This window comes from Pelodiscus sinensis, chromosome 2, assembly GCF_049634645.1.
Source record: "Pelodiscus sinensis isolate JC-2024 chromosome 2, ASM4963464v1, whole genome shotgun sequence".
Classification (NCBI taxonomy): Eukaryota; Metazoa; Chordata; order Testudines; family Trionychidae; genus Pelodiscus; species Pelodiscus sinensis.
The window spans coordinates 8,701,785-8,725,218 of NC_134712.1; the positions used below are offsets into that span (position 1 = coordinate 8,701,785).

General features: G+C 46.5%; 1 long non-coding RNA gene across 1 annotated transcript; it reads right to left on the reverse strand.

The window, feature by feature from the left end:
- Positions 1–6,288: 6,288 nt before the first annotated feature.
- LOC142826923 (uncharacterized) lies at positions 6,289–22,091 on the reverse strand. Its single transcript, XR_012901190.1, has 3 exons — positions 22,011–22,091; positions 8,617–8,722; positions 6,289–6,583 (listed from the first exon to the last, which is right to left on the reverse strand). It is a non-coding gene; the product is annotated as an uncharacterized LOC142826923 (long non-coding RNA).
- Between the last annotated feature and the right edge of the window lie 1,343 nt (positions 22,092–23,434).

Sequence of the window (23,434 nt, forward strand, 5' to 3'; positions counted from 1 at the left end):
GTCCAGTAGCGCCCCAGCTGCTCTGCCACAGGCATCCGGAGAAAAGCCTAGTCTGCTGGGGGGGGGGGGGGGGGCGTACTGTCCTGTGTCCTCCGGGGCGAGAAAAGCCCCGTTCGTAACTGCGGATCCGACGTAAGTCGGGGACTGCCTGTATTGGAAACAGATTAGCTCCATCCTCTTTGGAAACCCCTTCCTATCAGGTAGTTGAAGGCTGCTATCAAATCTGCCCTCATTCCTCTCTTCTGTAGACTAAATAAGCCCAAATCCCTTAGCCACTCCTGATAAATCATGCATCCCAGCCTCCTAATAATTTTCATTGTCCTCCGCTGGACTCTTTCCAATTTGTCCACATCTCTTTTGTAGCAGGGAGCCCAAAACTGGATGAAATAATCCAGATGTGGCTGCCTCACCAGTGCCAAAAAGAGGGGAATAATCACTTCCCTAGATCTGCTGGCAGTGCTCCTACAATGTAGCCCAATATGCCATTAGCCTTCTTGGCTACGAGGGCACACTGTTGACTCATATCCAGCCTCTCATCCATTGTAACCCCCGGGTCCTTTTCTGCAGCCAGTCGGTCCCCAGCCTGTAACTAGGCTTGGGATTCTTCCATCCTAACTGCAGGACTCTGCACTTGCCCTTGTTGGGGAGTACACGATTGAGGAGTGCATGGGTTTATGTCTCCCTCTAGTGGCTGGTCTATGAACATGGTTAATGACTGTCCTAGTTACATGTAGTGAACCTCTTTAATCACCTTACCTCCCTGCCAGTACAACGACTGCCATCAAGTCCCATCGCTGATTACACTGGGTTTCTGGTAGCTTCTTGATTTGCTTAGGGGTCACTTTCAGCAGTGGGTGCCCAAGTTACACGTGCACAGTGATAAGGTGTGTGCATATGTGCTTCACTCCTTTTGTGTGTGCAGGTATGCAACTTTTTGACTGTTTGATCAATTGGCATTTACAGGATGAACCTCCCTACTCCGGCATTCTCAGGTCCAGAAACATCTGTGATACGGCATGATTTTAGTTAGCCGGATGTCCTCTTATCATTGATGTGGCCAAGTTTCCTGCGGTCCCATAAAGATTGTTTACAGCCACCAGTCCTGCTCTCAGTGTTCTGTGCTGTTATTTAGCTCTATTAATCGGCTAGAGTAGAACTAAATAACTAATCTACTAATTAGTTTTCCTACTCTATTAGAATTCTTTTTTTTGGGGGGGGGGGGGGGGTCAACAAACATGTGAACAAGGGGCATCCAGTGGATATAGTGTACTTAGTTTTCCAGAAAACCTTTGACAAGGTCCCTCACCAAAGGCTCTTAAGTAAAGTAAGTTGTTATGGGATAAGAAGGAAGGTCCTTGCATGGACTGATAACTGGTTAAAAGACAGGAAACAAAGGGTAGGAATAAATGGTCAATTTTCAAAATGCAGAGTGGTGTCCCCCAAGGGTCTATTCAACCTATTTATAAATGATCTGGAGAATGGGGTAAACAGTGAGGTGGCAAAATTTGCAGATGATACTAAACTGCTCAAGATAGTTAAGAGCAAAGCAGACTGAAGAACCTCAAAAGGATCTCACCAAACTAGGTGACTGGGTAACAAAATGGCAGATTAATTTTAATGTTAAGAAATGCAAAGTAATGCACATTAGAAAAAATAATCCTAACTATATATACAATGTCATGGGGACTAATTTAGCTATAACCACTAGAGAGAGATCTTGGAGTCATTGTGGATGGTTTTCTGAAAACATCCACTCAGTGTGCATCAGCAGTCAAAAAGCAAATTTGAAAAGGGATAGAGAGTAAGACAGAGAATATCTTATTGCCTCTCTATAAAACCATGGTACGCCCACATCTTGAATACTGCGTACAGATGTGGTTGCCTCATATCAAAAAAGATATATTGGCATTGGAAAAGGTTCAGAAAAGGGCAACAAAAATGATTAGGGGTTTGGAGCGGGTGCTATATGAAGAGAGATTAAAGGACGGGGATTTTTTAGTTTAGTGAAGAAGAAACTGAGGGGGGATATGATAGAGGTCTATAAAATCATGACTGGTGTGGAGAAAGTGAATAAGGAAAAGCTATTTACTTGTTCCCAAAACATAAGAACTAGGGGTCTCCAAATGAAATTAATAGGGAGCAGGTTTAAAACAAACAAAAGGAAGTTTTTTTTCTTCACACAGTGCACAGTCAACTTGTGGAACTCCTTGCCAGAGGATGTAGTGAAGACCAGGACTTTAACAGGGTTAAAAGAAGAACTAGATAAACTCATGGAGGTTAGGTCCCTTGATGGCTATTAGCCAGGATGAGTAGGAATGGTGTCCCTAGCCTCTGTTTGTCAGAGTCTGGGAATGGGTGATAGGGTGGAATCACTTGCTGATCACCTGTTCTGTTCGTTTTCTCTGGGGCATCTGATATTGGCCACTGTCAGAAGACAGGATACTGGGCTAGATGGACCTTTGGTCTGACTCAGTCTGGCTTCTCTTATGTTCTCCCATTTAATCCTAAATATCTTCTAAGAGCCCAGTAAGCCGTGGAAATGGTGGTCATGCTGCTAGACAATATTGACCTCTTGTGATTCTGCAAATCCTCTGGTTTGGCACCAGTCAGGTCCTGAAGGTGCTGGACTAGAGAGGTTCAATCTGTGTCAGGGTGGCAACATAGGAACCTATTTTTAAAATATTTTTTTCACGTATCAGATTCCTCCCCTTTGGGAGCTTTGTACATTGGTGGTACTGGCGCAGTTTTGCTGCATAAAGGCAGGTTGAGAAGAGTCCCTACAGAGATTATGCATTTTTCCAGGACAAAAGTGGAAAAGGGATTTTAGAGGCAGTCCAGGAATGATGAGAGACCTGACAGAGGATTGGCATGTAGCTAGGTCTAGGCGCCTGTGTGTGAAGCAGAATTGGTTATAGCATCTCCAACGTACTCTGACTTGTGGAAAAGATTCCATCCTTTCAAGTCCCTGCAGAACTGTTGTGAGCTAATGCCAAGGAGGTCTAGGGCCCCTTAGCAATCATGAGCTTTGCATTGCTAAAGCGGTTGTGTGAAACATGTTCTTTCTTTCCCATAGAGTACAGATTACTGTAGTCCGGTTTTATTTCATTGCTCATAAGTTGCTGAGAGTGGCCGGAGTGTGTAGCGGGCAGAAGGATGCCTGCAATTACACGGTTATCTCCAATGCAAGAGAAATAATGCATACAGTCCAGGAGCACATATTTTCTTTTTTTTATTAAAAGCGCTTTGTGTTGTTTTTGTAAAGTGGGATCCTTAGCCCATAATCAAATAAGAGAAACCAGAGATCATTAGAAAAACAATAAAGGATCCAGCTAATGACTCTTAGGGCCTCATTTGCTCCCCAGCTAATTAAACAGACAACACAGATGCTGCTGCTGTTGATAATATCATTCAATTATTGTGCTGCTAAGTATTATGGTCCCTAGGAAATCATTACCCAGGGCTGACTGAGAAGCGGAACTGGAAAAGGCTACTTAAGGGCCAATATACCAGGCCTGTGTTGAAAAAGGGGTCTGAATGCAGCTTTTATCCAGACCCCACCAGGCACAGGGGTGTTTGAGTTGGTGGAAGAGCAGTCATGAAAGAAGCACTTGCAGCAAAGTGTTTTTGTACAGCAAAAGGCAGCTGGTCTGGAGTCTATGGGAGGTGCCTTTTATGAGGGAGGAGCTGGTGAAAAGGCACTTAACTTGCTGAAACAAGCTGATGTATGTGGAAAAAGCTGCTGTGAGCTTGACATGGAACAAAAGAGAATGGGAAAGGGAAATGAATGTCTCAACCTTTGCCTGTACCAAACTGTCTTTCAGAGGGGACACAGGATATCATCAAAGCCTCATTTAATAATGTGGATAATGGATTCACTCAGTTAAAATCTCCACTCTCCTTGTTTGAGGAAGAGCATACAAGGCAGTCTGGTGGTAAGAGGCCTCATGTCAGTGCTTTGGACTTTATCAAACCAAACTTTTCCTCTCAGATAGTGACACGAGAGAACTTTGGAATGGCACAGAATGTACTTCAGATGCCTCCCCATTTCCCGTGCTTGCCTTTATGCAGAGAGCAGGAACATGCTAGGCCTCAACGCTCCTGATGTCTCAGGGACATGATGTGTGAGACGGTGGAAGGGGAAGGATTGGCCAAGAGAAGAATCCCTTCCCAGGAAGCGGGGGATTCAGTTGGCTTTGGTGCTAAGCCCAGCCCTTATCTCAGTTTTGCAACTAGTCTCTGGCCCAGTACTCCTTCTGCTCAGAACGTAACTAGGAATTGCCACTCAATCAATACCAAGGGTCAGGTTCATTCCTGATGGAATTCCCACATGAATGTTACCCAAGGGGGAAGGAGGGAGTTAGCAAGTGCTGTGTGGACTGAGCAGGGCATTTGGAAATATGTTTACCCCTGCCAACAGGAGGTGAGTTCTGCCATTTTCCCTCCAGAATACCTCAATTAGGGATGTTAAATTTAGATTAATTGGCTAGTAGAATAGTTGATGTAATTTGCGTTGATGATTTGATTAGTTGATAAGAGCGCCTCCACCTTTGAAGTGTAGCAACAGCCCCAGGGTGGTTGCTAAACTTCAAAGGCTAAAGTACTGCTCAAGCAGTCCCCCACTGGCCCTGTGTTCCTCATGGTGTTTCAAAGTGGCAGTGCTGTGTGGAGCCTGGGGTCAGCAGGGGAGCCCCAGATCACCCTGGGCTGCACGTGGCATTTCAAAGTGGCAGACCCTGGACTCCATGTGATTCTGCTGCTTTGAAATGCCACATGCAGCCCAGGCCAGGTTTTCACGTGGGCTGCACGTGGTGTTTCAAAGTGGCAGCACCATGTGGAGCCCAGGGTCTGGCCCCTGGCTCCATACAGCACTGCCGCTTTGAAGCACCCTCTTCCCCCGCTGCCTCTTTCTGATAAAGGCAGCAAGGTAGGTGGAAGTGACTAGTCGACTAGTTGTTCACATCCCTAACCCCAATGAGAGTTTCCTGTGGCATCTTCCCACACCTTGGCTGAAGTGCATTTCTTCACACAAACACTTAGGCCGTTTTCTGCTTTCCTTCAAGAGAAACAGTTAAGGCCTGAAAGAAGGAGAGGGCAGGTGAAAGAAAACAGGGCACAGTCTAAAGGATGAACCAGTTCTGAAGCTCTCACCCATTTGAATTTTGTCTTCGAATAACTGGGCTGTGCTAATGGCATATTGGGTGGTATGAATAGGAGCATTGCCAGCAGATTGAGGGTAGTGATTATTATCCCTCTGTTTGGTACTAGTGGGATTATTCATCTCCGTATTGGCAGGGAGATAAGGTGATCAAAGAGGTTCATTAGGTGAAACTAGTAGGACAGTATTTAACCGTTTAAGTATAGGGATGCATGCTGTGTTAATGGTCTCCCAAGTGTGTGGTATTTTCAGATTATCTTTGTTACTTAGGAAATGCCCTAGATCATGATTCTAACTGCTTATGTAATCTAAAGAAATGTATTTGAAAAATGCCTGGCAATTGCCACTTTTGCTCTTTGCTCTGCAGCATTCATATATTCTGTGTAAATACTTTCCTTGGTATTTTGCTTCTGCATCAGACTGTGAATTCTCAAATAACTGACCATCTACCGTGTCGGGGATTGTATTATAATACCACAGATTCCAAGCCGCCTTATAACATGGTTTGTTTTTGCATGTGTATATGAAATTCGACATTGACTTCCTGTAAAACGGTGGGTCGGTTTCCAGGTCTTAGTCCCCATGTTTATGGGCCTCTATGCAGTGTCCCAATTACAGCTAGTTGAGAAATAACCATTATTTCTCATGGGAAATGTTCACAAAACCTTTTTTTCCTGGATATTTCCCCTGTGTTTGAACACTGTTTTCTAGAAAAAAGTTGATTTTCATATTTTTTTGAAAATCAATAAATGGAATTTTTACCCAATGCTGTAAATTTGTATTTGGTTTCTGTTTTTCTCAGTGACAAACTGGAAAGTTTTGTTTTGATAGAAAACGTCCTTTGACAGTCAGGACATATCTTCACTATGGGCTGGATCAATGGGCAGCAATTGGTTCACGCAATAGATCGACTGTTAAGTGCTTTCCTGTTGACTCTGGTCATCCACCAAATTGAGAAGAGTAAGTGGAGTTGATGGGAGAGCATCAGTTGATGACTTACTGTTTCGACTTCAGCTATGTTATTCATGTAGCTGAAGTTGCGTAACTTAAGCTAACAGACTGCACACATGCACATGCATTGAAACTAAAGCGGGTTGACTAAGTATATCTAAGAAAGTGCCTGTCTATTTATCTGTCCCCCATTACCGTAATATTTGAGCTCCTCACAATCTTTCATGTATTCATCCTCACAATATCCCTGTAAGACAGGGCAGTGCTATTATGCCCATTTTACAGGTGGGACACTGAGGTACAGACAGACTAAGGAGCATGCCCACGCTCATTCAGAAAGTCAATGGTAGATCTTGAGACCAAGTTGCTCCCAGGCTAATGCTCTAACCATGTCCTCTTTGTTCCGTCTGAAGCCATTCTCCTCTTTAACAGCTGCATCTTGCTGGAGTTCTTCAGCTGTCCACCTCTAGGTTCAATCTGGAGAAGAAGAGCACATTATCTGAGTGACTGGAGGGAATGAGCCTGGTCTTGAGAGCTCAATGTGAAATGGAATTCCTCAGGATGTCCTTATTACAGCATCGGAAAGGAAAAGAATATAGAGAAACCAGAGGTCATGGTCTTGGGATGGAGAAGGAGGAAACAACTAGAGGGAAGCGGATGAAATTCCACTGCTCTAGATCAAAGGAGAACTAGGTCCTTTGCATCTATGGAAATTGAGGCCTGTAGGAGAGCTCAGAGGATGAGAATTAGCTGAATTAGAGCAAGCATGTAAGTGCGTGTGCCCAGAATTCTGTGGTTTTTCCCTTGAATAGCATCTGTCATCCAAAGTTCTTTTCAGAAGTTCCTGATTCCCCTCTGAACCCGGGAAGTATTATCTCCATTTTATAGAGAGAGAAACAGGCAGAAAGTTATGTGGTATGCCAGAGATCACACAGGGAATTGGTGGCAGTGCTGGGAATAAACCTAGGGATTTTGGGTCTGATTCTGCTCTCACCGACAGAATGTAAATCAGGAGTAATTTCATGTCAATCCGTGGATTTAGGTGTGAGAAGAGACCGTAACCTTTGATTTCAGTCATTTGCTCCATTAATACAGGAATGAAATCACTCTCCAAGAGCTTTTCTGATGTAAGCAAAGTGGCTTCCCATCCCCACACAAGCTTTCTCTTTCGGCACTAACTTGCTGCCAGGCAGCTTATGCTGTCAGAGTTCTGGGTGTTCTTCTCAGTCTGCAGGAATGGAGAAAGGTCTTGTAATAGACATACTTCTCCATTTGTTTATTTACTTGAACAGTCTGTAAGCCAGGGGTGGGCAATCATTTTTGACGGGGGGCCACTCTTCCATGATATTAATGGAGGAGGTGCGAGGTCTGGGATGGAGGTTGGGTGCAGAAGAGAGCTTGGGGTAAGGGATTGGGGTGCAGGAGGGAGTATGGGTGAAGGAGGCAGTTGTGACCTATGGCAGGAGACTGGGGGAGGGGGGGCAGGGGTTTGGTTTGTGACCTATGGGAGAGGACCAGGGTGCAGGAGTTTGGGTTGTAACCTACAGTAGAAGGGGATTGTGATCTGGGGCAGAGGATTGGGGTGCCAGATCTGGGAGCTGGTATGCATGCAGGAGGGGAGCAGAACATTTGGGTATGTTGAGTGGAGGGGCAGAGGGTTGGGGAAAGGAGGGGCTAGGGTGCCAGAGGCAGGCTCTGGCCTGGAGACTTACCAGCCAGAAGCCCAACCAGCCTGCCTGACTGCAGACCTAATGCTTGCAGAGCTTAAAAAGTTTTCAGCCAGCCTGCCTGCCCCACGCCTGCACAGGCTACAGGGCCATGTGCTTGTGTGAATAACTGAGCTGGAGGGGAGGGGAGAGGGGCATGGTGCTTTGTGTGCTGCCTGTTATTCAAACAGGCAGCTCCCATTGGCAAGTTTCTGGCCAGAAACCAGCCAATGGGATTGTGCTGAGGACAGGAGCAATGCCAGAAGCTTTCCCCCCTCCCCTCCGGACTCACAATTTTTAAAGAGAAATGGCCTCACAGCCATTTTCTAGGTGGCATGTGGGACTGTGGGGCAAGCAGTGGAGTCTGGCTGTGGCTCCCCGTTGCATCCGCAGGCTAGATCCGGCCCATGGTCTGTAGTAGCCCAGGCTTGCTGTGAGCGGGGTGGGTGTATGGGTGTGAGTGAGAGAGCATGCACATATGAGTAGGGGAGAGAGTGATCGCAGCTGGATCCCTACTAGAAAGGGCCCTTTCATTAGGGAAAGGGACAGTTCTCCCCGATGTCTCTGTGTTCCGGTTCCGCTCATTCGGAATCAGACCGTGCCATGCAGCAGCAAGGGAGCCAGCCTGGGCTCCCAAAGTCCCAAGCAGGAAATGCTGCAGCAAGTACATCAGAGACATAGTTACCTTATTGCTCATCTTAATTTCCCCAGATATCAGCTACAACTCCACAACCCCACTTCTCACTGAAACAGCTCCTTGCCCTCTCCCCTCTCTGCTTGTCAAGCCTCTCATCTCTCACGCACCTCTTTTCCGCTTCTTGGCCCTTCTTTTCTCTTCCCTTTTCTCTTCTTCTTGGCTCTGCGCTTCCTCATCTTTGCAAAGCTAGTAAAGGTTCCACATGCCTGGGACCTTTCAGCAAGATAGCAAAGTCAATGTGCGTATATTTGGGACCTTTCACCTACATCAAGCAACCTTCCAAGAACATCCTCAAACTTAGCAGGTACATCATTACTTGGAACAACTCAAAATAACCAGGTATGACCAGACTGAATACTGGGGTGGGACAAAAATAACAAACGTGGTAGATAACCACAGAAAGCCCATGGGAACGAATGGATAGATATGATGATAAGTTGAGACCAATGATATAGGAAAAAGACAATCCACCATTACTGAGGTGAGGCAATACAAACAAGGAGAAAGGAAACATCACTTAATGAATATGTATCAAACATAACAATGTTGGCATAACATATTATAAAAGTGGCATCCCAGCTTAGAGGCAATAGGAGAAGAAGTAGTAGTTCTTGGAAGGTGCCAGAATGAGGGCCACAGGTGATGATGGGGAAGGCGAAGGTGATGAGCAAGATGATGGCTAACACCACAGGTTGTTCGAGGGCCGTGGTGTCCAACATGTTAGCCACTAGCCACATGTGGCTGTTTGGCCAGTTGAGCATGGCTAGTTGGCTTAAACAATATGCCTATTGCGCTGCTTGAGTGTGGCTAGTTTGCCATAGCCATAGCCACGATAATGCTGCTGTTTCAGAACAGGCTGGACACCACGGTTCTAGAAGGAACGGTGTGAGTATGTGGTATGGAAATATAGATTCCTTATCGAGCTTGCGAAGAGCCCCTATAGTTGTGAGTGTTGCAACTGTACACATCAGAGTTCCCAACCACAGAATAATTTAAATACTGGGCCTGATCCTGGGACAGAGAACCTCTCAACTGTAAAGGTGGTAACTGGAAATTCATAAATAATCTATATCATTACACACAATCTAAAGATCAGGCAATACCTTTCCCTCCTTGAAGGTCACACGGCAAAGTAAAAAGGGGGTCGGGATTGTGTATTAAAGCCAGTTAGGATGCATAGTCTTACACGCAGTGCATTTATCTTGGATAAGGTCGCAGGACGGAAGTTGGAGTTAGACAATCAAGGGCAGTGAAACTCAGGCTTTGTGTGCACATGGGATTACTTTAAGCCCATGCAAATACTATTATTTGTTATCTCTGTTCCCTGGATTTAACAGGCCTTTTGCTTGTCTTGCCGAAAGCCACTGTGTTTTGCACCAGGCTAGCTGCATGGTGTTCGGCACCTGAGAGAGGGGGCAAGACAAGTCTAGAGATGAGCTGGGAAGGGAAGAGGGGATGTGGTGGGGGAGGGAAGTGAGAAGACATGGGGAGAGTGGCCAGGGAAGAGCAAGGAGCCAAGAGGAGAAGGGCCCGTGAGGGGAGAGGAGGGTGGGGTTTGTGGCAGTTAGCTGGAATGTAGAAGGGTTGGGCTGGGAAGGAAAGGCAAGGAAAGTAGCAGGGAAGCTGAGCAGGGATGCATTGTAGGGGGTGTCACAGTCACAGGGCTAGCTAGCTGCATCTCTGTCCCCTTGTTAGTTTTGGATCTCAGCCTCTCCAGTGTCAGGCCTTTGCTTCTCCTGGGGGGAATGCTGCAATGCTCCTCTCTTTAGACCAGACCCTGGCCTGCATCCCTGTGGTGCAGCCATGCAGACTGACTGGGTTCACACCTGTAGTTCTTCCCTTCAGGAGTCTGTGCCCTGTGGGGAAACTCCAGGCAAAATGGCCTCTCTCAGACACCAGAGCTCTTGTTGTCATTTAGTGGGATTTAGAAGGAAAGCATTTAAAAGCAGTCGTCTCTCTACGCACATGTCCAGCTCACCTCAGGCCCGACCATCATGGGTGATCGGTGAAGGTAGGGAAGAGAGAGGCAAGCTCCAGTCCCACCCCTTAGGCTGAGGCCCCACCCCCACGGGAGCCAAGCTGCCCCCTCTTCTCCCTCGGGAATGTGGGGCAGCACTCCGTGTGCTGCACACGCCCCATCTCCCCCACAGAGAGGGTAGGCAGAGCAGCTCCAGCATCCTGGCCCTGGAGCATGGGGAGGGCGGGCGCTCTAGGGCAGCAACATTCTGCCCCCAGAACGCATTCAGTAGGCGTTCTGGAGGTGGTGTGTGGGCGAGGCCAGGCTGGCAATTTGGGAAGGTTGTGCCTTCCCCCACCCAGCATATTGGACACCCATGCCAGCCATCCTGGGGTAGTGGCCAGGCAGGCCCAGTTCCATCAGACACCCCGGGGCGGGGGAGCGCCTGTCTATCAGTTTAGCACCCCATAACTTCTGCTGAACAATTGCTGCCCCTCTTAAGAGAGTCTCTTTTTAAATCCCTTCAGGCCTTTTGGTCTTCTGGTTCCTGGCCCTCGCTTGCAAACCAGTTGTCATTCAAAACCAGTTGTCATTCAAAGTTAATGTTTGAGGCATTGTCTGTGAACAGCCTTTCAGTGTTTGCTTATCCTAGGCCGTTCCTCTCCCCTTTCTGCTCATTTTCCTTACAGCCCCTCCATTAAACTAAACCAATACAGTCACCCAGGGAATGGTCCGATAATCAGGTCAAGATACAATATCAGAAATTACTGCAGAACAGCACCATTTCTGCCAGAGGTCAGGAGACAGGTTAGGAGGAGCTGGGAAGGAGCGGATCAGAGAAGCTGAGCGGAGATGGCACCGTGTAGAGCATTTTGTACTGTCTACAGTCAGGGTGTGAATGTAGCTAGGGCAGACCACTGCTGAAGGCAGCATGCTGGCCTAAATGGTCCACTGGTCTTTTCTAGTCATGTGACTCCTCCCTGTCAGGGGAGAGTAAGAATGGGAGGGGACTGGGTGGGTGGTAATGAGCAAGGGGGTAAGAAGAAGACGGGTGTAGGGAGGTCGGTGGTATGGTAGGCGATAGTGCAGGAGGCAGAAGGTGACTAGGCAGGGCAGGCGGGGGCGAGGGTGCCGTGGTATTTCTGAGTGCCATAGTACAGCCTGCTCAGTAGGTGTGTGCATTACACCCTCACATTTCCTTTCAGAACAGGTGCGGCTGCTCACCTTTTCCTCCCCCCCCCAAAATTACATTTAGTCTCCAGGAGGAGTCAGCCCTCTTTTTCATTAGTGGCACTTTTGCGGCATGTAGGAATGCTGCCTGGCCATTACCTCAGCACTTTCTCTTTTGAGCACAGAGTCAATTTGGCAACAACAACAAAATAAAAAGCCCCCAAACTGGCAACCCACCAAAATAAAAAAAAATAAAATAAAATAAAAAATAAAAATGCAGCAGTGACAGGGTGGCCAATTAAACTAAAAGCATTTCAGATGCTAATCCAGCTCGCCCTCTCAGTAATTCAAGGATCCAGGATTCTTCTCACTGATTGAACACCTTCCACAGGAGTCAGCTGCTAATAGGACAAATTAAATGTCTTTTTTATGATTGGATCCCCATGTCACATCCACTTAGGCAAAATCCTGCAGCTCCGCTCGTTTAAGGAGCTGGATTATTATTTCTCTTGGTGGGGATGAAATGAGGGCCAACAATGTGTAAACAGCAGTAAGTTAAAACTACAGCTTAAACCCGTCTAGTCTGGCACTCTGGTCCGGAAACATCCATCGTCTGGACAGGTCCGGCCTTTGGGCAAAGCGAACGAGGTGGTTGCCTTGGGCCCCGTGCATTCAGGGCCCCATGGTTCTGCACACTCCGGGCCCCTTGCTGCCCAGCTCCCAGCCCTACCCACCTGGCCGGGAGCAGCATGGCCGTGCAGATCGGCATGCTGCCTTGGGCCCCACACACTCCTTGGCCAGACCTATGTCTGGAATGATGCTTTTCATGGATGTGGCCAAGTTTCCCTTGGTCCCATAAAGTTTGTGTGCAGCCACCAGTCCTGGCTCTCAGAGTTCTGTGCTGTTTTTTAGCTCTAATTTACCTCTAAATGCCCTCAAAAAGCCCAGTAAGCAGTGGAAGTGTTGGTAATGCTGCTAGAAAATACTGACCTCCCGCGGTCCAGAAAATTCCCTGGTTCAGAATCGGTCAGGTCCCGAGGGTGCCAGACTAGGGAGGTTCAACCTGTACCAGATCCTTTTACTCCACCCTCATCTTTCAGTTGGTGTCGAACATAAGAACGGCTGTACTGGGTCAGACCAAAGGTCCATCTAGCCCAGTATCCTGTCTACCGACAGTGGCCAGCACCAGGTGCCCCAGAGAGGGTGGACCGAAGACAGTGATCAAGCGATTTGTCTCCTGCCATCCCTCTCTAGCCTCTGACAGACAGAGGCCAAGGACACCATTTTATCCCCTGGCTAATAGCCTTTTATGGACCCAACCTCCATGAAATTATCTAGCTTCTCTTTAAACTCTATTAAAGTCCTAGCCTACACAGCCTCCTCTGGCAAGGAGTTCCACAGGTTGACTACACGCTGTGTGAAGAAGAACTTTCTTTTATTAATTTTAAACCTGCTCCCCATTAATTTCATCCTGTGGTTGAAGCAGAGATGTGTGAAGCAAGACCCCCACATGCAACTTGCTTGGTTTCTGGTTTCTTTGCAATCATGACACTTGGACCAGATACCCCAAAATGGAATTTAAACTCAGGAGCTTCATCACTATGTGCCTCGTCCAAAACCCATTGAGGTAAGACTGCAGACTCCAGTGGGCTCAGATCCTAAAAACACAGGTCTCTCCCTCTTGAGGAGTAACGTCACTGGGGATTATTCATTAACTAGTAATGATACTTGTAGGCTCCTGTCTTGTATGGCAGCATTCTCTGAAATGTTGCCAGTTCCTGACCAGGACTTGGAAAACAGGCAGAACTGCAGGGTCTCAAGGGGTGGTTGAGCTAATGGTGTAGTGAGGGTGGTTTTAGGTTTAGCTGGAATGTGGGACACTTTTCGGAAGAGGAGGAGCCTCTGCAGGGAGGCTGCGTTCCACATAAAAGAACGGATCCAGACTGCTGGCATAGAGGGTTAAAGTGCACAGAGGATTTTTTAGACTATGGCCAGTGGGCAAGTGCAGAGAAGCACCTAGTTCAGGTGGAGACAGTCCTGAGGAATGAAATTCTTAAAGGGCGAGTAAAGAGGATTGGTGTGTGTTTGCGGGAGGGCGCAGGGGATTCAGGGGAGGAGATGCATGGGGTGTGCAGGAGTGAGGGCAGGAAGTTGGGTGGGGGGGCTCAGGGCAGGGAGTCATGGGGTGTGTGTAGTGGGAGTGTGGGAGGGGGCTCTGGGCTGGGGCAGTCATCCTGCTCGTGGTTGGTCAGTTACCCGGACCCTGCCCCACACTGCTCTTGTTCTTGGCCAAGGGGATCTGTGGTTGTGAGGATGCTGCATGCAGGCAACAGGGGTGGTGTGCAAAGCCCTCTGGCTGCTCCCTTTCCCTTCCCCTCAGGGGCCATGCACACGTGCCTATGCTGCGTCCAGCCGGCGCGGTGAGGGGCCAGCACAGGAGCCTGGCTGGGAGCACGTGCCTCCACCTACAACGCCCCCAGCCAGCCCTTTTCACTGCATGCATCTGCCTGCTGCTTCCAGCCAGCAGGACAGGCTGGGAGCAGCACCAGCAGCCAGCAGGGACTCGGCTGGGAGTGCGTACCTCCCCTTGCAGCGGAGTGCCCCCAGCACTGGCCTGGCATGGCTCACCGGTGCACTCCAGCCTACTTTCACCTTCGTCCACAGGACAGATCACTCCCCGACTAACTCTCAAATCTGCAGACCTGTCTGTGACATCCCACTGTATTGCATCTGCTGTGATTACACGTGTTTCTCTGAGCTGAGCTAGCCAGGGAGGGGGCCGTAGCACCTGGACTTTGCTTCCTGTTCTCTGTATTCCCTCAATAACATTCTAGTGTCTGAACTAACCAAGACCCAGTTGCCTCCCACCCCAACAGCCTCATCATGTTCATCGCCTCTTAGATTTGCTGTAGTTTGCTTGTGCAAATGTGATTTAATCATGTCTGTAAATGTTGCTGGTCTGTCTCCTTCTGCCAGGGATGGCTAATTTTATTATCTGCCGTGCCAGAATTAATCCCCTCTGCACAGATAAGGGAGATGCTTTATAGTCAACTGTTATGATCATAGAGCAACTGTTGTAGGAAGTGGTTATAGCCTATAAAGTTCCCCAGACTACTGTGTGCATCCTCGAGAGGTAAAAGGCTGCACTGGCCAACAGCGGGGAATGAAAGTGTGAGACCCAAATCTGAAGGGAAAAAAGGGGACGAAGAAAAGAATGAGACAGAGAGTGAAGGGAAGTAGCAGCAGAGAGGAACGAGAGAAAGAGTGTATGAAGAGAATGGGTGTGGGAATGAAAGAGAAGGGACTAGAAGGGAACCCAATTACCTGAAGGGGGGTTCCAAAGAGGATGGAGAAAGGCTTTTCTCAGTGGTGATGGATGGCAGAACAAGGAGCGATGGTCTCAAGTTGCAGTGGGGGAGGTCTAGGCTTGATATTAGGAGGGTGAAACTATGTCCCTAGGAGGGTGGGGAAGCACTGGAGTAGGTTACCTAGGGAGGTGATAGGTTCTCCATCCTTAGAGTTTTTAAGTCCAGCCTTGACAAAGCCCTGATTGGGTTGATTTAGTTGGGATTGGTCCTGCTCTGAGCAGGGAGTTGGACTTGATGACTCCTGAGTCCCTTTCAGCCCTAGGATTCTAGGGGAAAAGGAAAAAGAGCAAAAAAGAACATAAAAGAAAGCAGGGAGGGGAGAGGGAAATAGGACAGAGGAGATCTGTATTTGAGAGCAGCGCCTCAAAAGCGGATTTTCCCCTTTTGCAGCTTCTCTGTCTGCTAGGCTGTCTGCGACCCACCAACTTGATTAACCATTAGTGCTGCTGCTTGTCTGGGCACTGCCTCCACGGTGGATTCTTTCAGACGGAAGGCTGACACCTGTCAAAGGTAGCGGAAATATCTCCCACCTCACTGCTCTGCTGCGGCTCCCTCAGGAAGTCCCTGCGCGGTGCTCGGAAATAGCTGCCATTGCCATGTGAGTTTTCCAGTAGCTCCATCCAAAAGACCCGGGCTCCTCGAAGCGAATGGAAAGCCCCAGTAAACTAGGTGCCGTGCAAGTTTCATCGAGCCTGGAAATGGAGTTTTCACTTCCAAGCCCTGAAACGCCCCCCAGCTTCTGATGTACTTAGGGAATGTTGCATCTCTCCATTCAGCTCCATTCAGAGGCTTTTCTCTGTCACTCAGGGCCAAATCTGGAGAGTGGTGGAGCACCTGCATCTCCTATTTCAAACAGGGTTTGGCCTAAGGCAGTGGTTCTCCACCAGGGCTCTCTGTGCCACTGGGGTATGCAGAGGTCTTCCGGGGGTACACCTACTCATCTGTATCAGTATTTTTCTACATGGGGGCCATGAGTCCTGGGGAGGCTGTGGAATGAGTTGGGGAGGGGAGGTCGCAAGTGCAGAGCTGGTATTGAGGGTGGGAAGCAGGACAATGGCTGGGGGCCCCATGCAACAGGGGTCCCCACAAAGCTAATTGACATGTTTCAGCAGGAGCCTCGACCCTGGATGTCTGGGCTCAGTCTTCAGACTCTTGAAAGGGATCCAGCAGTCTGGAGAGCTTGAGAACCCCTGGCTTGAGGCGTGCGTGGTATAGCTGGGGAGCAGTGTTTGAGGGGAGGGATGGAGGGGTGGACAGGATGTGCACATGTAACATTAGAAAGAAAAGCCACATGTGGTTGTAGCTGATGGGGAGACACAGTTAAGCGTTGCTTCTTCCATGGAATCATCAGTGTCAGAGCTTACATTCCCTGCACATATCTGCAACTCAAACTTAATCCGCATCCCTCACGGTAGGTATTCTGCAGTCCAGCCAGAAGGGAGCCTCACTCTATCCGAGCTGGTTAGATTCAGGCTCAGCGAGTGTCAAGTAGAAGCCAAATGTTCATATTTTACAGTTCCTCTGCCTGCCAGCTATGATATCACTGTTACTGGGCTGTGCAGCCCAAGGGAAGAGCTCAGGGGACAAAATCAAATGTCAGTCGCCCAGCCAAATTCTGCTGCCAGTCGCACTATTGCAAATCCTATGTAACTTCACTGAACTTAGAGGGGAAATTTGGCTCATGGAAATCAAAGACGGGAAAGACCTATTGCGTTCTCACCCAATCTCCCTGTAAATGCAGAAGTGATTTCTACAGCACATCAGCTAGTGCATGCGATACCTTGACTTTAGCACAACTTTTGATACAGTCTCCCATAGTATTTTTGCCAGCAAGTTAAAGAAATATGGCTTGGATGGATGGACCATAAGTTGGATTGAAAACAGGCTAGATTGTCGGGCTCAACGGGTAGTGATGAATGGTTCAATGTCCAGGAGGCAACCAGTGTCTAGCGGAGTGTCCCAGGGTCGGTCCTAGGACCAGTTTTGTTCAATGTCTTCATTAATGACCTGGATGAAGGGATAAATTGCACCCTCAGCAAGTTCGCAGATGACATTAAGGCGGGGGAAGAGGCAGATACACTGGAGGGTAGGGAGAGGGTCCAGCCATGACCTAGACAAATTGGAGGATTGGGCCAAAAGAAATCTGATGAGGGTCAACAAGGACAAGTGCAGAGTCCTGCACTTGAAATAGAAGAATTCCAGCTGGGTTCCAATGGGCAAAGTGGCAGTTCTTCAGAAAAACACCTGGGGATTACAGTGAATGAGAAGCTGGATAAAAGTAAAAAATGTGCCCTTGTTACCATTGTTACCATTGCATTGCCAACAGATCACGGGAAGTGATTATCCTCCTCTCTTTGGCAATGGCGAGGCAGCCACATCTGGATTATTTCATCCCATTTTGGGCTCCCCAACACCGAAAAGACGTGGAGAAGCTGGAGAGAGCCCAATAGAGGGCAACAGACATTATGAGGGGGCTTCCTCGTTATTCATGAGGAAATGCTGAGGGAACTGGGCTTATTTAGTCTACAGCAGAGAAGAGTGAAGGGGGATTTGTTAGCAGCTTTCAACTACCTGAAGAGGTGTTCCAAAGAGGCAGGAGCCAGGGTATTCTCAGCAATGGCAGACAACAGAACAAGGAGCAGTGGTCTCAAGTTGCAGTGTGGTAGGTCTGGGTTGGATATTAAGAAAATGGTTGCACTAGGAGGGTGGTGAAGCACTGGAGTGGATTTCCTAGGGAAGTGGTGGTATCTCCATCCTTAGAGGTTTTTAAGGCTCAGTTTGACAAAGCCCTGGCTGGGGTGATTTATTTGCGGTTGGTCCTGCTTTGATCGAGGGGCTGGACAAGATGACCTCCTGAGGTTTCTTCCAGCCCTAATCTATGAGTCAATGATTCTCCCAAGTTAAGTTTAAGTTTGTCCTGAGTGACAGCCTTCCTCCATTGTCCTTGAAATGGTTGGTTGGAATGTTTCCCTGTCAGTCTGTCTTGAGAGTCCATCTAAATGTCTACTTTCACCTCACCCCGGACACATCCTTCTGTCCCTCTCTCCCTCTCTGGCACTCTCTGGCTGTAAAGAGAGGATGAAAATGCCCCACTTCATAGGTCTCTTATGAAGAATCATGGTCACAATGTTTGTGTGTGTGTTTGTACAGCACTAAACACAATGACTGGGGCTGACAGGTACCAGTGCAATACAAATAACAAACAATTGTGTTGATCAATGTTTTCATGCGGCTCAGCTATGAGTGAGGGTACCACAAAGAAATATTTTGTCCCTTCTATTTTTTGGTCTAGGAGAGAAAATTAAAAATATGAAGTTAAAAATATTAAGAGAATGTTTTTAAAACCTAAACACTAGGCTAGAGAACTTTGGTAGGTGGCTTCTTATTTTATCCCAGCCAGTTTGTCTATTCCTGTTAGCTGAGAATGGAAAACAGAAATGATGGATTACTCTGCTTATGCCCAGTCAGGTACATTAAATGGTGTGTCTCACTCTGTTGCCTCCCACGAGCTTTACAGTAGGTTGTGTGTCGCAGGCTGGCATGGAAAAGGCTTGACATTTTGTAAACACTGAAGACAAAAGAAAAAGCCCACTTGATTTGCTCTGTGTGAAAGGATTTGATAGTAACTAGAAGTATACTGGCAAGGTAGAACCCTCCTGGCTTTTAGAATGGCTAATTGGAACATGTCTGTCAGTTATGAGATTCAGTCATGGACGTATCCTAGCCTGCGTCTCATGGGTCATTTGCTGGAGAACAATTTGCAGTGTCTGCAAGGTTTGGTCCTTAGCCTCCGCTTCAGAGTGCTGCTTTGTCTCCTGTTAACCGTTTGCATAGTGGGTTGGAATCTGATCTCATTTTTCCTAGTTTTAAACTGCTCCAAATCATTTAACATTAGCACAGTTGCTCCTGATTTGTGCCACATTCAAGGAAGATCAAAATAAAGTTCTGTGAATTTTTACAGAATTTTTACAGATACGTCATAGTTGACTAATGCCATTCAGATTACAGTGGTGGAGAGGAAGTTCAACTACTGGATTCAACTGTGTAAATGAACTTTTGCTTCAAGTTTGATTCTAGGCTGGATCCCAAACTGGAAGGAGTCTGATTTTTCTGATTCTTACCTGGATGCAGATGGAAGCTGGTGTTTCCACATCTGAGGAGTGTGAAAAATCTCATACAGTTGACTATCTGAAATTATATCTGTTGACAGATATTTCACTAGGAGGGTGGTGAAGCACTGGAATGGGTCTTAGGGAGGGGGTGGAATCTCCATCCCTAGAGGTTTTTAAGTCTCAGCTTGACAAAGCCCTGGCTGGGTTGATTTAGTTGGGGTTGGTCCTGCTTTGGGTAGGGGTCTGGACTTGATGACCTCCTGAGGTCTCTTCCAGCCCTATGAGTCTATGATTCTATGAGTCTATGGCAGAGACCAAAATTTCATGGCAACAGTTTAGAAGATCTTTGGGCTTCTCTCCTTGGGGAAATTTACCAGCTCTGCTACATTAGTACAACTCAAGTGGACAACAACAGCAAACATTTTTCTATTATAAGCTATTTTTTTAAGAAAAGGGTACAATTATTCCAATTTCCATGTTGGACTGGTATAACTATGGCAATCTAATTACACCAGTGCATTATTGATGTTAAATGTTTCCATATAGGCAAGCCCTGATTAATGTGCCAGAACCCTGTCCGGGTAAGCCTCATCCCAACCTTACCACTGCCTCCTTGGCTCCATTTAAAGAAAACCAGAAGAGGGCAAGATTTCCCATTCACTTTTTTCAAAACTAAAATGCCTTTTTGATCAAACTTAACATTTTTGTGGAAAATGTTCACTGTGGTTGCAATGGGATGTAATGAAAATTTTGGAAATAAAACATTGTGATTTTAAAAAGAAAATTGTGAAGAATTTTAAAAATGTTTCCAGCTTTTGGAAGAGAAATGGGAGGGAGGAACTAATAAAAACGTTACTTGAAAAATCCACATTTTTAAAACCGTTTATAAATTTGAAAATTTTATTTGAAGAGAGAAAACATAACAAAGATTTTTGAACACACCAAAAATTGCTCCTCTCATTCATGTTTTTTCATGAAATATAATTAGTTGTTTTGGGCTTGGCTCCCTATGTAAATCTGACTGAATTATCATTGGATTGTTAGGCAGGGTGACCATCAACGGGAGTTTGCCTGAGGCCAGGTACAGCTTCTAGGGAAACAGGGACTGGTCCTAGCCGCGCAATCTAGATCTGCCAAGAAGAGTGAGACTACTTTGGGAGATTTTCCTTAAGAGGAGGGTAATATGATCTCTGACTGTTGACATAAGGGAAACAGTTAGTGATCTGGAGAAACTAAAACCTGGGAGAGTGGTGTGTGATACCATTCCAGTAGCTGCAGTAAAAATTAATTCAAAGCCTGTTTGCCCACTGGCCAGCTCTTGATTGTTATCTTGAGTGTAGTGACAGGGTTTCAACAAAAAAGGAAAAAAACAATTAAGCAGCAGCTTCCTCCAAACTGGCAAATTCAACTGCTTGTAAATTTTGGAATTGGCAGAGAATCTAAGAATGGCCATACTGGGTCAGATCAAAGGTCCAGCTAGTCCAGTATGTTCTCTTCTGACAATGGCCACTGCCAGGTGCCCCAGAGGGAACAAACAGAACAGGTAATCATCAAGTGATCCCTCCCCTGTCACACAGTCCTAGCTTCTGACAATCAAGAGGTTGGGGCAACATCCCTGCTCATCCTGGCTAATTGCCCCTGATGGTCCTATACTCCATGAATTTATCTAGTTCTTTTTTGAACCCTGTTATAGTCTCAACTTTCACATCCTCTGGCAAGGAGTTCCACGGGTTGGTTGTGCGTTGTGTGATGAAAGACTTCTTTTTGTTTATTTTAAACCTGTTCCCTTTTTAATTTCATTTGGTGACCCTTAGTCCTTACATTATGGGAAGGAGTAAACAACACTTTGTTATTTACATTTTCCACACCGGTCATTATTTTACAGACCTCTATCATAGTCTCCCTCAGTCATCTTTTCTTCAAGTTGAAAGGTTATTAATCTCTCCTTATATGGCACCTGTTCCATACCCTTAATCATTTTTTGCCCTTTTCGGAACCCTTTCCAATTGCAGATAAATCATGATGGTCTATTATCCCCATTTTACTGAGACATTTTAGCCCTTTTGCTTTTAGGGCCTCCTCCTCAAACGTGCTTAGAAGGGAACACACCATTCTGTTCCTTTAGCTTAGTGTTTGTCTACACTAGAAAGTTTTGCTGCTTTAACTACATTGGTGTAGTAAAAATGGCAAAATCTGCTAATGTAGCCATAGCTATATTGGTATATGAGTATTTATATTGGTACTGCTTATTTCGGTTTGGGACATAATAGAAGATATAGCAGTATGAGACACTATTGTACCAGTATAATGCCATCCCTACAAGACCTATACCAATATAAATATCCTGGTAAAATATCACACCTCAACAGATATAGTTGTGCCAATATGGCTTCTAGACCAGCTGAAGCCCAGTGAAGGGGAGTCACGTAGCCTTTCCTTGGGCCTTTATGTTGAAGGTGGAAAGCCATAGTATCTCTCTGAAAGCTGAGGAGACACCACATTCAAAATCCATGCACATATAGGCTTCTTCTCAGAATTTGCAAAGATAGATTTTTTTTTTCTGTACTGGGGTGCAATTTATGGCACATATAGCAGTAAATAAAACAAGCCAGTTTATCTGGGGTGAGGAATATTTTTTCTATCAGGGTCCAACGACTCTCAGAAAAAAATCAGTCACGGCCACACGCAGACCCATTGAGGCAGGTGCGGAGTCTCAGAGTGGAGCCAGAAATGAGGGGTTCAGGGCAATGGAGAGGGCTCCAAGCTGGGGTAAAAAGCTGTGGTGCAGGAGGAGTTCTGGGCTGGGGCCAAGGTTTTTGAAGGCAATTTTTATACTTTAATAAATCTTAGTTTCATATAAAAGAAGGAACCTAAAAGAAATAAAATATCAGTACCTTACAGAGACCATAGGCGAGCTCTGACTGGCTGTGACAGTCTTTCTTGCGACTCAAGATTACCTCTATGCAGAGGGTTGACTGGATGCCCTTAGTTTTAGTAGGCCCCATAAGGTAGTGATGCCACAATGCTTCCCAGGGAAGACTGTCAAGACGCATAGACTTTAAGGTCAAGAGGGGCCATGCTGGTCATCTAGTCTGACTCGGACATCGCAGACCACAGAATCTCATTTCAAGCAAAACTTCCTGCTGGCCAGTTTGTATCCATTTGTTCTTGTGTCAGCATTGGCCCTTAATTTAAATAACTCCTCTTCCTGCCTGGTGTATTTATAGACAGCAGTCATATCTCTCCTCAGCTTTCATTTTGTAAGACTCTATGAACAATAGGAGAACCAGTAGGATAATGTCATCACAAGTGTTAATGAAGTGTTTAATGGAGAGAGGAAGTGATTTTTATTTGACATTTAAAACATTCTGTTTCTTGATTGCTTTTGTCAACCCATATTTAACTAAGGTCTTTCAGGTTCAACACCTGAGACCCTTTCAGTGGAAGCTTCCAGTCCGCATTTCTCAGACCAGACAAGGACGGGAAGGAGCCTAACTTTGCAGGGGTCATTAGCCCACAAACCCCTGTATTCCTTCCTGAGAGTACTTACCCTCTTACTCAGACATACCGATCAAATGTACCTGTTGACTCTTGCGAGACATGACACCCTCTGTGTTTCTGGAGGGTTCCCAGCATATCACAACTGAACTGTGAGTAAGTTGCACTCTGTGACCCAGGGAGGTCTTGGGGCCAATTGACACAGGATACGGGGGTTGCACCAAGATTTATGGGGATTGCTTGGGGTGAATAATAATTCTAAAAGGTGGCACGTGAGGTCTCTGTTGAGAAAGAGAAGCTCATTGTATATCAGAATGGGTGTGAAATGTGTGCACAGATAATATTTAAGGAGTTACATGTCTAGACTGAAGGTTTTGTTATTAAGGCAGGTAAACTAGGAGGTGACATGTCTTGGACAGGTTCATTTCAAACTGGAGGGCACTGAAGATGTTGTGCTTAAAGATGTGTAACGTGTAAATCCAGTCTGGTGTATGTTTGTTTGCATACTGAGCCAAATGCTCATCGAGTGATCACAAAAGCTTTAAAAGAGGAAATTTACAGTCAGAAATAAACAGCAGGAAGGGACTGGGCTTATGAGGAGACAAGCTGACAGAATGACTTGTCTCATGAACGGAAGAGCAGAGCTAAGCCTGCCTGTAAAACATGGAAAGGATTTTGGGTGAGCATAGCTGTATAAGACAGAAGAGTATCTAGTTAATCAAATCTAGTCTCTAGACTGTGTGTTACTATGCTATTTTATGTGTAACCATCTGTTTCCAGTATTTCCCCTCATTGTTACTTGAATCTCTGCTCTTCATTA